Raw genomic sequence first — 15,596 nt, 5'->3', positions numbered from 1 at the left:
CCATATTTCTATGTGATCTCTTTGGTTTGGATTAAATTTTAGAGACCAGAGCACCTTGCCACCTGATAAGGAGTCTAAAGACTTGGGCAAAGTGGGCAGGAAGGCTTTTTGTTGTGCTGTTACTTCATTGATGCTTCAACTGTTTGCCACAGCTATTCAGATTCCAGTCTTTCCTCATGGACCAGGCACTGGAAAAGCTTTCAGCCTCCCTAAGGTTGAGCTAAAAGAGGAGCTGATTAAGATAGCTCACATGGCTTCCATAGTGGTCTGCCATATGGCCCACTTTAATTTTGACTGTGCTCGTGCAGTGACTAAGGCTGCAAGTTCAGTCATGTGATAGTCTAAGGTGGTGTGGTTTAGGCTTTCATACATTAATAAGGAGCTCGGATAGGCCATCCTTGATGGTTGCATCTGCAAGAGATTCTCTTCACTCAGAGCTTCCAATGTCTGACTGAGGAAGAAGAAATGGGCTTTTAGCACTACAAAAAATTATTTCCCTCACTACTTGGTCCTTATCAAGTTTTCTTCGATGCAGATAGGTATAGGCCTTGCATTGAGCAATATTCTACCTTCACCAAGGATGATGGCATAGTATGAACATAAAACAATTGATTTTTATAATTAGCTTAGTTTCTGGTGTCACTCCAGGGGGATCTAGTATGTGTCAACTTAATTGGACATGGTCATAAGTCCACGTTGCTTTGCCAGGGATGGGCTGCACCTGTTCCACCAGGCTTTTGCATATTGGTTAAAACTTTATCCACCACCTTAGTGCCTTTTTTAGGCAATGCCAAAAAGACAAAACCACCAATGTAGTATAAACGTCTAAGAGCAATCTTAAGGTGTTACCATTCAATGCTCATTGCCAAAAAAAAAAAAAAAAAAATCACACCCTTCAAACCTTCCTCACTCTGGAGAATGTAGACATCTGTGCCATGACCAGGACTTGGTTTAAAGCCTTGGAAAGTACTCTGGAAGTGCAAGGCTACCATGCCTTCCATACATTTAGAGTACCAACAGCATAGACTGAGGCCAAAGGTGAAGGTGTTTTGATCCACATTAGCAACAAACATACCTCCAGGTTGGTTAAACAGGATGATAACATGGAGTCATCCACATGCAAGTCACCATAGGCAAGGTCCCTCACCATATCGTAGCTAGCTAGAGATCACCATCTATTCCCTACAGTCTCATGACTGTTACCTAAACCTACTAGACTTGCTGTGCATCCAACCAAACACCCTATTCATGGGTGACTTTAATTAGCCCTCTATAGACTGGGAAACATACAGTGCCTTAGACTCAAAGGCATGATGCTTCTTAGACTTTGGTAACACAAACACCCTGGAACAGGTAGTGCACACTCCAATTAGAGGAGCAAACATACTAGATTTGGAACTCACCAACATGGGAGAGCAATGCACCTATCCCCCCCCCCCTTTGTCACATCCTCACCAATGTGGTCAGATCACAAAGCCATCTCATTTGAAGTAACAATCAACCCAGGATATCTAGGTAAACCAGTAACAGGAACTATTCAGAGGGAAAACTACATCCTGTTAAGTGACAGTTTGTCAAAACTCAAGGCTCCCCCCAACCACAAGACCACAGTTACCTATGCAGAATGATTCAGAGAGTCTCTATACAAATATGTGAATGGCTACATAGACACTGCTGTACCTACCAAAAATAAACCCAAACACCAGAAAACAAACTCCACTTGTGGAATCCTCACCTAAACAGGGTATATAATAAAAGAAGAAAACTTGTGGCCAAGATCAGAAAGAGCAACCCCCTTAAAGGCAAATGCTTTCTTATATACAACTAAACAAGAAACTAAGAAGCTTAAGTCCAACAAGGCCAACTACATGGTCAGGATAGCCTTGCACACTAAAGACAGAAAGCTTTCTTCAGCTATGTCCAGAACCTTAGAGGTAATACACTGCAGTGTGCTGAATTAGTGGTGAAAAGTACCACCTTCACTGATCAGGGTGACATAGCAAATCTACTGGCTGATAAATTCAGCTCAAGCTTCACCTGTCACCTCCCATCTCCACCAGGTAAAATTCGATCTAACCTACTTCCTCAGCTATCACCAGGGATCAAGAGCTGGCAGCATAAGCTAAAGCCAAGAACACTGCCTCCATGGGGCCTAATAACGTACCTATTTGCCTACTGAAAAGTTTTAAAGCATGATGTATCAGGACCATTTGAGCAGTCTTCAACTACAGTCTTGAAACAGGCTATGTTCCATGTGACTGGAGAACTGCAACAGTCATTCCCCTCCACAAGAGTGGACCATCAACTGACTCAGGGAACTTACAGACTCATTAGTCTAACAAGCGTAATATGCAAAGCCATGGAACCGAATTATCATGGGGATAGTAACAAGGACATTAACAACTTACAGATGCCGGACCCATCCAGATTTGGCTTTATTAAGGAAAGGTCATACCTTATTCACCTGGTATACTTTGTGAAGGTCACCAAGGCCGTGGGCAAGGGTAAAACAGTGCATACTGTGTATCTTAGCCTGACTAAGGCATTCCATATAGAACCCCACACTGGTATTGTTGACAAGCTGTCTGAGCTAGGTGTAAATCCTTACATAACTCGCTGGATTCCTGTCTGGCTGACAGAATCAAGAAGTCAGGATTGATGAGACCGCCTTGACTAAGAAAACTGGTCATCAGATGAGTGCCCCAGAACTCTAGGCTGGGCCTGCTGTTGTTTATCCGCTTCTCAGACGTCAAGGCAAACGTTCAATGCCTCTGGCTCACCAAGTTCAGATGGCTGTAAATTGGGCGCTGTTATTTCCCCAGAGACATCAACATTTTGCAAGTGGGTTTAATACAGACAAAGGACTGGTGCCAAAGCCATGGCCTAAAACTCAGTGCAAAAAAATGCATTATACTGCCGTTTGGGAAACTGTCAACCCAAGTTAATTACTCCATCGATAAAATGCCCCTGAGAGTTTACCCAGTAGTAAGGGATCTGGGAACATTTGTACACAGCAATCTGGTCTTTGACCAACACATAACTAAGATAATCATTCTGTGTCACCCAACTTTTAGGTAAGGGTTATGGTATCCAGGTCCAGGGATGTTAAAGTACCTCTCTACTCGACTCTTATCAGACCTATAATTGAATATAATGCCCCCTTTTTTGGCATGTATCTAACCAGACACTTGCAATAGTTGGAACGCCCACAAAGGTTTCTCACCAGGAGAATTCAGGGTATGAATAATCTGTTCTACACTGATCACCTAAGGGCTCTGTGTCTGTATTCAGTCTCCTACAGGCTACTGAGTGGGATCTTTGCCTGACTTACAGGGCTTCCTCAGACCAAGCCATGCCCAAAACAAACAGTACCGGAAAAACTAGATTCAGGGATCAGACCTTCACTTGTGCCATAAACAGAACTTGCTGGAGAGACAGATATATGTCCCAAAGGATCCCTGCAGTATGGAATAAGCTCCCTATCCATGTAAAACAGAGCTAATCCCTGGCACTATTCATATAAAACCTTAATAATTGAATAAGAAATCTCAAGTTTACCACTGGTCTGGCCCCATGTCTCTTATGGACAGAATCAGTGAATAAGAAAAGTATTATCCTAACACCCCCCAACAAATCCTTAGTTGCCTACCTACAAACATGCTCCCCCCCATGTGTAGACAAGCTTGATACTCTGGATCCAAATAGTTTTGGGCATGAGGCTAACTCTAGTGACCATTAGCCTAGTATGAACCAATGTCATTGTTGATGGAAGAAGCTGCGAGACCTCAGAGAATATTGTCTCACCATGTTGGCCAGGTGTCCTAAATGGGTGATCCTACGAGTCCAATAATTGCTGTCCTGCACACCCCAGGGGGAAGTGGTTCTACACCTTACCTTTCAGCCTCTTAGAGCAAGTAATCTGAACAAAGCCTGACAAAATTGGGGGGAGCAGAGACCCAAACATAGGAACACATTTTATATATTGCTCTCACAAACCTAGAAAGATGCTGGAATAAAAGGATTTGTTTTAGCATGCATTTTCTGAAGGATATGAAGTCTGAAATTCAAATTCATGTCATTATTTAATGACTTTAATCCTTAGATCATCCCAGTGATTTGTCAAAAAAACATAATTTTTATGAGGAGCAGACCAAAAATATGAGGCAAAAATCCAGGCATTCTGAAAAAATGTGTACAGCTGAGAAGTATGTTTTACACACTTGCCCAGGGTTGCAGGAACATCAAAGATGACTAGAGGAGTAGCAGATTTTGTCATGCGTGGCAGGATCTTATTTTCCTTTTTCATTATTTTTGATTCTACTGCGGTGGTGGTGCTGCGGTAGCGTTGTTGCCTCATAGCAAGACGTCCTGTTCTATTCTTAGCTAGAGCGTCTTCTGTGTGGAGGCATACGTGAATGGGGCATGCCTTCGTTGAAGGTTGTGCATCAGGGCTGGTAACCCGGTATGTAAAAATCCACTACCAATCATTAGCGGACCGGAGTTCTGCTGTGGCGACCCTAACTGGGAAAAGCCGAAAGACGCAGACATTATTTTGATTCTCCACAGGTGACCATTGGGCTGCCCCTTGGATCTCTCCTCCTACTGCTGGTCTTCTAAACCCACTTTAGCCTCCCCAGGCTAATCCTGACCCCTGTCTGGGGATATTGATTAGGTTGAGGAATCTGGGGTAGTTTCACATTGGGGATGCTGAGGGTGCTTGCAACTTGATATCCTGCCCCTTTGCACACATTCTGTATCCATGGGTTGGCATGCAGTGGGTTCTGCTGCATTCCAGTTCGCACCTCAACATGTGCCACAGCCATGAACCCTTTCCCCCTACATTACAACACCCACACACGTTCCTGGCGTCCTCCAGGTATCTGAAGTAATGGAACATCTGTGAGCATGCACATTGTCTTCTGACCCCCCCCACCACCAAATGGGCATGACTATCTGCCCTTCATACTTTGTCAAATGCCCGAGCTGCTAATTGAGTCCAGATCACCTGACTGCAGTCAGGACTAAATCCCTCTGCAGCATCAGTGCAGGCTATGAGTAGCAACATTTTAGAGCTCTACACGTGCATTTCTTTAGTCAATGTTTGTACTAGTTTCATCCCGAAACAACATCCATAATTGTGCAGTCTGTTAGGGAGTTAATCAGAATACTGTTGAGAGAAAAGGAGCTTAACCTTCTGTGCTTACCACAACAAAAAGAGGCTTGCAACCCTTACTAAAATGTCTGCTGAATCGTAAGCAGTAGGATAGCACAGACATCCATTCTAAAAAGGAGAGCTTACTAGAGAAGTGAGCCAACAAATTGAAGATTAGGGAGATCTCCAGGCAAGCCATATGAGCTATTCTAGACACAAGGATGTCAGTCAGTCCTGCAGAGGTGCCCTCACACCCGTCAGCCATGATGCCTGCTTCTGATGCTTGCTTCTGCCAGGACCTGTGGTGTTGCCTGTTCAGAGACTGGCAGGTCTTCATTCACACACCTGTCCTTCTGGATTAAAGCTATTATTTTGCCATCGGAATTGGATGCTGGTTCCCAGGTACCTTAGTCACAGCACTGTTTAATAGTTATGGAGTTGGAGGGTGATATTTCAACCATATCATTAAAGGAGAGTATCCCTGTCCTTAAGTTGGAGCCTAGGGACATCCCCTGGAAGGCTTACAATTTGTCGATGGTCACTTGCCCAACAAGAATTCTTTGTCAGAACAAGGGGCACCCACTGTTTCAGAACAGCTACCTGCTTGAATGGACCACCACCCTGCTTTCCCTCCCAAGACTGGTTAATGATGGAACAGGATTTTTTTTTCTCTTTCTTCATAATCTTCACCCAGACCTACATTCTGTGTTTGGAGTTCATTCTTCAGAAGTCCTCTCCAGAGGCAGACTTTAACTCAGGCTCTGAAGAGAAGACAGCAGACTATAGGTTATATTCATCCTCCAGTTAATGTACAGAGGAAGAGAAGACTATCACTTGGATCTTTCATCTGAGGACCTGTCCTCTGAGGACACCCTGTTGAAAGATAACTTCAGATGGCAACCTCAAGAGGCATCAGCTTCTGATAAAAGACAATTAGACCTTCTGGAACTAGATTATCCAATGTCTACAGCAGTATCTCTACTTCATGAAGCCCTCCTGAATGGTTTTGAGGTGGCACCCTTGGAACTAGACTGACAACTCTTAAAGACCTGAGGGATTTTACAGTTTGTGCTGGAATCTTAAGTTCTTGTAAGAACCTTGCAGTGGATCCAGGTACTATGTCTGCTAAGTGAGCTAAGGGCTCTCTAGGGTGTGTATCACTTCCCAGTGACTGGGAGAGTAGAATTTGGATCACTTTGAAAGGAAGCAAACACTTCAGCAAACCAAGACTTTAGAGTACTGAATGGGCAGGTCCACACAATTAAGTATCATGAAAAGATTCTTAAGCAAATCTAAGAAGCTTTGAGGGATAGTGGAAGATGATACTTTGAAGACTAAACTTTTAACCCAGCTCCAGACTGATATGCAGGTGGGCAGGCATGCAGTTTAATGCAGGTATGATGCTAAGGATGAAGCATCTAGTTGGGCTGCATTCCTGGCAGAGGCTATTATCCCTGTCTGAAGATGTTAAGATGCAACTCCAGAATGTTCCTTTGGATAAAGACTTAACTGTTTGTATCCTCATCTCATGCAGTACATCCTCTTTTACCAAAAACAGCCAAAAGTACTGTTCTACGTAATGGCTGTAGTACTGGCAGTATGAGAAAGGAAAGCAGCTTAAAGGTAAGAAGAGCTGGAGGACTTTCAGGGTAGCTGCATGCTGATCAACAGGTTGATTTGAACTCTCGCAGTGTAAAAACAGAAACTGTAAAAAAAAAAAAAAAAAAAGGGCCAGTGTAACTTTCTTTATGTAAAATTCAGTCACTGGCTATTAATTGAACAACCATGATGCCAGCAAAGATGAAACTTTGAGAACCTGAGATTAAATCAACCAGGAAACAAGAGACAACTCTGACTGGGGAACATCCTTCAGCTTTTCAGCAAAATGCAGTTCATGTCTGCTATGGTAGACTAGATGACTTCTGTAGAGCAAAAAATAAATCAAATCCACTCAGAGATACTTAAAATAAATGAATATTGAAAAAATATATAATCTCAATTAAAAATAAATCTGTGAAAAATAGAAGAAGCTTTAACTAGCTATTCAGATGAACTGATAAACTGCAAAAATCAGAAGACAAATTGAAGAAAAGGCTGGCTGAGTATGAGACTTCTCAAGAAGAGCTGTTTCAAAAAATAGTAGAGTTAAAAGACAGAGCTTGCAGAGAAAACCTGGGATTTTCTGCTGTACCAGAGAAACAGGAAGGAACAGCCTATATTAGTTTTATGAACGTTACACGCAAGGAACTACACTGGTGTTCCAAAGCAGGGTTTGTTAATTTAGAGGGCACATTGTGTGTATGCTCCAAACCTGGCCAAGACCTGTTTTAGTAAAGATGCAATCATACCAGCAGAAAGAATCCTGGCAAAATTGTGGCAGAAAGGACAAGTTTTAAAAATTGGAGACAGCAAGAGTATAGGCAAAGAAGAAGAGATAGGGGAGTCCTAAGTGAAAGACCAGCTCTAATAGAGTTTTTAGTCGACCTTAGAATAGAAGCTGATATTAAAAGGAGGTAATTAGTACAGCATACAAAATGTCACATAACTATAAGATTCAATAAGAGGAGGTTAGAAAAGATTGGGAAGGGAGACTGGAAAAGCAGTTTACAGAGGAACAATGGAGGGACATGTGTATGTCTCCCAAGTATGCAATAAAGTCCAGAAGGTTTAGGATTTTTTTAATTGGAAGTGTTTGAATATGTATTTTTATACCCCAAGTAGACTTCAAAGAATGTTTCCTTAGGTAGATGTCACATGCTTGGAGGTATGAGGGGGAAGGAGAGAGAGAGAGAACTGGAAACAGGTTTTTCTGAGTGTAATGAGTTTGAGATTTTAAAACGTCACTACAAAGTACTCTGTCAGAATTATTGGGGGAGCAAAGTGTTGTAACTAAGGAAATTATTCTTTTGCAGTCAGACATAGGATCTGAATTGTCTAGACATTGCAAGGCCTTAAGTTTAATGCTATTAGTTGCCAAATTGCCATTACTAGAAAATGGAAAGTAAAATCTAAATTGGCTGTAATTGAAGTACTGAATATTGTTAAAGGAACTGGAAGAAAGATCTTTGAAAATAGGAAGGAGCATATTACTTGGAATTAAACGGAAGTTGTGGGAAAATACATGCAGAATAATACACGGTGAATTTCTGGGCCTTTGCCTTTTCTAAAAAGATTTCAAGCCTACATAAACTAAAGCACTGCTGGTGATTCCCTGGTGGATGAGGAAAATAAACCTGTATTTTTTGTCTGTGACTTGCTGATAGAATTGCTTTCTGTTTTACCTACTCCATTTTTGTTTTCTGTTTTAAGAAATCTGCTTGACCTGGTGTTTTTGTTCTGTGTGAGTGATAAACGCTTAAATTAGCTAGGCTTCCCATTTCACATGTTTTTTCATTGGTTAAATTGTCTTTTGAGTGATACTTAAATACACAGTGAATATCTGGGCCTTTTTCTTTTCTAAAATGATTTCATGCTTGAATAAACTAAAGCACTTCTGGTGATTCCCTTCTAGTTTTCCCCACCCACCCTCACCTTCATTGATCTGATCTTTAAACCTGCTGATTTTAAGCTGCCCACCCCTAGTGTAAATTGAGCTTAAGAAGCCCCTCCCTTTGTACAATGAATCTTGAATTATTTTTTGCCTTTCATTATGCTTATAATGAAAACATGCATTTCACCTTTTATTGTCTGTTCCACTGATTTGCTTGCTCTGAGTTCATAATCTAGCTTGCTGTTGTATAAAGTAGTGTATTTTTACACTCTAGCAAGCACTTGTCTTTACATCAAGAGAGCAGTAGATTTTCCATCTAGTGCACTGGGAGGTAGCCTGGTCTGTTTAGGTTGGTGAAACACTTGGGATTTCTGCATGTGGTTTTATTGACTTGGAGGGCTTATGAATCAGCATATCTTGTTTTTAGTGCCTTGATAATTTTTTTTAAATTGATTGGCTGTTGACTTATTTATACAAAGCAAAGTACTTTTATTGAATAGTCACACTATTGTAAGCTGTTTAAAGTACACTGCTGTAACTGTATTTTTGTTTGCAGTAGCATTTCATATCTTTTAAGTTTGTTTGTGGTAGCATTTCACTCCAGACACTCCTTTACTGTGCTTTTTCATTAGGAGGACTGGGATTATTCATCTCATGGTAGTAGTAGATGTTTACCTGATCTGTATATGAGCCAGGAAACGCACAAAAGGGCTCCAAGTATTTTTTTGCACTCCTGTTATATATACAGTGACTGTACTTTAGCAGTTTCAAAGAAAACTGTACTGTCTGCTGCTGCCTTAAGTAGCTAATTGCACTGTTTTGCATTGTATCTGTTAATTGTAGGTAGTTTGTGTGTCTTGTTACACTTGGGCTCCAAGACAGCTATTCTTCGTGAAGAAAGTGTTCTTTGCACCCTTGTAGCAGAGGTGTGCTGATCTTACCTGATTGGAGATTACTGGTGGAAGACTTATTGTGTGCTTTCCTGATTGGTAGTTAGCTTAAACATGTTTCTCTTTGCTCGTATTTAAGCCACATATTTGTGCAGTGCTGCTCTTTGTGCAGCGGTGGTTAGCAGAGCCCTGTATAGACGCAAAAGTCTAGAAGCTCAGTTTTTCCCTAAACCGCTGTAAGTGAAACCCTTCTAAGCTTTGCTGCTGCTCTAGGAGCAATTCAGTTGTGCACTGAGTAGTGTTGCCTTATTGGTCATCCTTAGCCTACACATAGTATAGGTCCCTCTTGTAATCTCGGCCCTACAAGCACACTCCTGTCAAATAATCCAATTTCCCATCATCTCCCTACCCAGCCTGATAAACATGGGCATCCTGAATCAATGTAGCAATTGTCTCATGTATACTGACAACCACTTAGTCCTAAAACAAACAAATACTTTATGAGAGATGTAGTTACACTATGAAATGGGAGACAGGACTCTCACATAAGGACATATTAAATACCAAACAGGTTGTCAACACACACACACACACAGACACACTTCCCACACTAAATACGGACACACAAACCCACATATGCAGAGGTACTCACTATTAACTTGTCAAAAGATCAGAGGCCTCACAAACAGAAACCACTTACACACATAATGCAAAAAAACAACCACGACATACAATAACTCACACACCAGTTCCTCAACAAATAAGCCCAAAAGGCATAACACTGCAAAACCTAATGTTACTGGTCATAGCTGACTCAATTGTGAAAGCACAGATGTTCCCCTCACCAGGCTGGATAAGGAGCAGGTTACAGTTAGCTATCTGTCAGGGGCCAGGTTCCGTCAAGTCACTCAACCACAAGTACCACTATGACTCTGCCATAGTCCATGTGGGGGTGAATGACTTGAGACATACCTCACTGGAGTGTATGAAGAGAAACATGACTGAGCTCTTAGATTATATGTCACAGGCAGGAATAAGCCTAGCCTTAAGCAACATTCTACCTTCTCCAAGGATGTTGCCACAATACAAACAACAAATGATTGACTTTAACAATTGGCTTAGCTTCTGTTATCAGTCCAAGGGGAGGGAATCCAGTATTTGTTAACTTGAAAAGACATGGTCAAACAGCCACACTGCTTTGCCAGAGATGGTCTGCATCTGTCTCCTCTTGGCTTTTGGATACTGGCAAAGGCATTAGCCATGCCTGTTGTGCCTTTTTTAGGGAATGTCAAAATACCCAACCTCCCCACATAACAAAATCCTCTTTAGATAAACCCAAGGTACTGCTTCTTAATGCAAGGAGTCTAAACAGGAAACTGCACTCCCTGGAAGCGCTCCTTACATTGGAAGATGCTGATATCTGTGCAGTCACCAAGACATGGTTCAAACTCGGCTATGCATGGCTACAATGCCTTCCATACATTCAGACCACAAACTGTGCATGAAAGAATTAAAGGAGGCAGTGTATCCATCGTCATTAAGGATAAGTACACCTCTAGACTGGTCAAACGGTATGACTGTTTTGAGCTACTCCATGAACAATTAACTATGGGTGAAACCCTCTGCCACATCATAGCTAGCTATAGGTCCCTCACCATGAAACAGGAGAAGCATACCTAGACTTAGTGGAGTCAGTTGCTATACAGCCCAACACCTTAACTCATGGGTAGTCTTAATTATCTTACCATCGACTGGGAAACATACATGACCGCAAAAATGCTGGCTCAGAGGTTCTTTGACTTTGCCAATGCAAATGCAGTGGAACAGGTAGTCAGCACACCTACAAGAGGCTCAAATGTCTTGGACAGTAGTACTCACTAATGTGGGAGAGCATTGCATCCACCCCCCCCCCCCCCCCGTGATATCCTGCCTGGTAAGATGGACCATAAATCAGTCTCATTCAGTGTAATTATAAGACCAGATACCCCATCAAGCTCAAAAACTCTTTTAAAGACAAATTACCTCCTACTAAGTGATGGTATAAGTTTCAAAGCCCCCTTGATTGCAGATAACACAGACTCCTATGCAGAGGTTTACACCAATGCCCTGTTTAACCACTTAAGCAGTTGTATAGAATCAGCTGTACCTGACCAGATTAAAACAGGTCTTGCCTAAAAAACAAGCCACCCTGGTGGACCCCTAGTATAAACAGGCTATACAACAAGAGAAAGGAACTAATGTCCAAGAACAAGAGTGAACTGGCTCAGCAGAGGAAGAAATCCCTCCCTAGCTTAAACAAATTAATTAGAGATATTCTCAAGTCCTCCTCAGCTAATTATGATGCAGAAATGGTCTCTCTAGCTAAGGATAATCACAAGGTATTCTTTAATTAAGTCCAAAATCTGAAGGGGAATACCCAGCTATGTGCTGACCTAGCTGTGGCTGGCACTACCCGTACTCAGCCAGAGGTAATAGCCAACCTGCTAGCTGACAGATTTGAAGCAGACTTCACCCCTCTGTCCCCTCCAGTCATCCCCCAAAGTATACCTGACACCATTCCTCAGCCTATTATCTCAAGAGAGCAGGTCATCTCGGCAATTTACAAGGCCAAAAACATGGTGTCACTGGGACCAGACAACATCCCAGGTTGCCTTTTAAACATGACTTAGCAGACCCTCTTGGATCCCTGTTTAACCACAGCCTGAGAACTGGCTATGTTCTGGTGGGGTGGAGGACAGCAGCAGTAAACACTCTGCACAAAGGGGGACCATTAACCGACCCTGGGAATTATATGCCCATAAGCCTAACTAGCATCATCTGCAAGGCCATTGCAAGAGTTATTATGGACCTTCTTAAAATAGACATAGGTAACCTCCAAACTCTGGACCCAACCCATTTTGAATTAACTCCTAATTCTGTTCCTCCTGCCCCCAGAAAACCTGATAGGTATTATAGGGTTGCTGATTCTCATCAGTTCCTTTTCAAAAATCCAACTGATAATCCAGCGATTATTTCTCAGGTCCCCAAGGTGTTAAAGCTGCTATTGCTAAAACCACTGTCCCTTCGGATAAGGAATCTAGGGCCTTAGACAGGTGGGATAAAAAAGTCTACACCTCTGCAATGCTTGCCATTAGATCTGTGAATTGTCTTTTTCACATGCTTAAGTATTAGCAACATACTTTGGAGGTTATTAAGGCTAAACTTGGGGATGATCCTGCTCTGTCGGAGAACAAAGACTTACAGGATTTACTAAATTCTGCCACTCTTGTTACTAAGCATTCCCTGCATTGTGGTTTTGACACTTTGGAGGCTTCCTGCAGAGCAGCAGCCACTGGTTCTGTTATTAGAAGGCATGCTTGGCTTAGGGAGCAGCCTCTTTCTGAACCTGTTAAATCTAAACTGCTGGATGTGCTTTTTGGCAGCAAGGCTGAAGAGGTACTGGCTTAGGGAGCAGCCTCTTTCTGAACTTGTTAAATCTAAACTGCTGGACACCCTTTTTGGCAGCAAGGCTGAAGAGGTACTGAAGAAGATGGAGGATAAGACAAAATCTATAAAAGCTGTTAAGGATTTCCTTCAGGTTCAGCCCCCTCGGTTTAGTAGGCATTACCCCTCCAAGAATTGGTCGTTTCCTGATCCCAGTAAGCAAGGTTGTTCTAGGCCTAGGGGGTTTCAGATATTCCAGAGGGCAGGCTTCTGCACCTCAAAAGGCTAAACAATGGCATCCTTCTTCCAAATCTGGGAGTACCTAAGCCAGCTTTCCAAAGCAAGCATTCTCAATGACTCCGGCCTTCTTGTGCCTACCTCTGCGGACCCATGGTTTCCTTTGGGGGGAAGGTTAGCCAGGTTTGCAGATGTATGGTCTACTATCACAGATGACATATGGATGCTCAATATAGTAAACCAAGGTTACAAGTTTTATTTTCACACCTTCTCTGTTCTACAAGGGTACCCAGACATACCCAAAATTCACAGGGCAGAGGTAGAACACCAAATTTCTTCTCTATTGACTCTGGGGGCTATAGAACCAATTCCTGCAATTTAGGCAGGCGTAGGTTTTTAGTCAAGGCTTTTTCTGGTGCCCCAAAAAGGGGGAACCTGGCGCCCTATTCTGGATTTGTCTATTCTAAACATTTTTCTGGTGATTCCCAAATTCAAGATGCTCACTCTTCAGTTCCTTCGTTTCAAGGCTGGAAAGCAACACTTCCAATTCTCTACATTGCCCTTGGGCTTAGCTACTGCTCCCAGAGTTTTTACAAAGTGCCTGGTGCCAGTCATTGCTTTTTGCAGGCAGAGAAACATTCAAATTTATCTATACCTGAACGACTGTCTCATTCAAGCAAATTCCCCACAACTAAAAAAGGATTTGGACTTTGTGAAAAACATTCTCACCTCTTTGGGTTACACTCTCAACGAAAAGATATCAAAATTGGTTCCTACAAGGGAGATTGTTTTCCTGGGAGCAAGTCTGAATACAGCCACCCAGATGGTATTCCTCCCTCAAGAGAAGCAAGATCTTTCAACTTACTTCCAAGAACTTGGCAAGCATGACCCAGCTCTCTGCAAGGCAATTCCTGCAAGTCCTGGTTTCCCACCCTCCATTCCCCTTTTTTTCCTGAGGCACAGACTAGATCTAAACTTTTTTGGATTGTATGCTTCCAGGATGTTTCCTTCCTGGTCTAGCTTTCTTTTTAGGGGCTCCTGACAGTTAAGGCAAGAAAAACTGAGGAAATGGCGTTGGCTGCCTCCCTTTATACCTGACATTCTAACGTCAGGTTTACAGCCGACGGCAGCCGACATCATATACCGAGGACTTTGATATTCGGGCCGACTGAGGGCTGCTGGGAGCAGGATAACCCAATTGTTAGGACTGCAACAGTGAATGCACTCGAACATCTACACCTATGGTAAGTGTACACAACTGTACTTTTTCCAGGATTCCATAGGAAAATGTTTGAGAGACAGGAAAAAAATGCAGGAGTTGACTAGAAAAATCAGAAGTACATTGAACATGAACCGGAATCTGATGATGGAGATGAATTCCCTTTCATGTAAAACTACTACTGCTGTCAACTGTGAGGCGCCCATTGCTGCAAAGTCATCATTGCCAACTTGTGCTTATTCCTGGTATTGGGCTCTTTCACTGTGCTGAGTGGTGGAGTGTTTCCACCCACCTCAGCAGTGTGCTTCCTTTCCTTTTACTAAAGCCATCAGAGATTTTAAAGAGCCCTCTTGATGTCTTTTGCTAGTTTACAGCAAGACCCCCCAAAAAAAAAAAAATCAATATAGGTATAAAATGTTCATTTTTTTCCTTGATCTTTCAGTAAATGTGTTAGCTGAAAAAGAGGGTGTACTCTTGTAGTGCTGCACATAACATCGTATTCTGGACTGTTGCTGTCTCCAAGTGTGGAAGCCTCCAATAATGCCAGACTAATGTGGAAAGGAGGATAAACTCAGTCACACACACTGAGGGCTGTTCCCTTATAGATCATCAAAAATAAGAATATATCTGAGAGGGATTTTTTTCAGATTTTTGCATTTTTGCCTTCACTGCTTGCCTGTCATGTCTCCAAACAGCTACATAGGAACAGTAATATGCAAGGGATCATGGGAACAATAAGAAGCTTAGCCATATACTCCTTTAAGACGGCAAACATAAAGGTTCACCCCTCCCTTTCAAGCACTTAATAATATTCACTTGCCAAATCAAGCAGGTCTGTACATGACACTCTTGGTATAAATTTGAGACTAACCATGCAATTGTCAAGACTAGCCATAAAGGTAGTCAAAGTATGTGATGGCTCATTCATTTCCCCAGCAGTGAGGTGTGGGTTGATAGGGAGAGAACGTTATTAAGGCAGCCATTAAGGGTGGTTCGGATTTTCTTTAAGCCTTGCCACCAGTGACCAGCCAGAGATATCCCTGGGTATCTGTGTTACTCTGCCCCCTCATTTCTACAAGGAGCTGACATTAGCAGGACATCCCAGTCATTCACAGGAAACACAGAGCTGCAGTTTTTGGTGGGAAGTTTGACCAAACGTGTGTCTCTCGGTGTTTTGACTCCCTC

At 42.4% G+C, this 15,596-nt stretch overlaps 1 protein-coding gene across 1 annotated transcript in view; it reads left to right on the top strand.

Moving 5' to 3' along the window:
• The window catches only part of CYFIP1 (cytoplasmic FMR1 interacting protein 1), a 2,370,671-nt gene that overhangs the window by 1,003,608 nt on the left and 1,351,467 nt on the right, over positions 1–15,596 (top strand). The gene's annotated exons all lie outside the window — the stretch shown is intronic.

The sequence above is a fragment of the Protopterus annectens genome, chromosome 5.part0 (genome assembly GCF_019279795.1).
Source record: "Protopterus annectens isolate FY-2018-M chromosome 5.part0, PAN1.0, whole genome shotgun sequence".
Classification (NCBI taxonomy): Eukaryota; Metazoa; Chordata; order Ceratodontiformes; family Protopteridae; genus Protopterus; species Protopterus annectens.
This window is presented reverse-complemented; position numbering and strand designations above follow the sequence as displayed.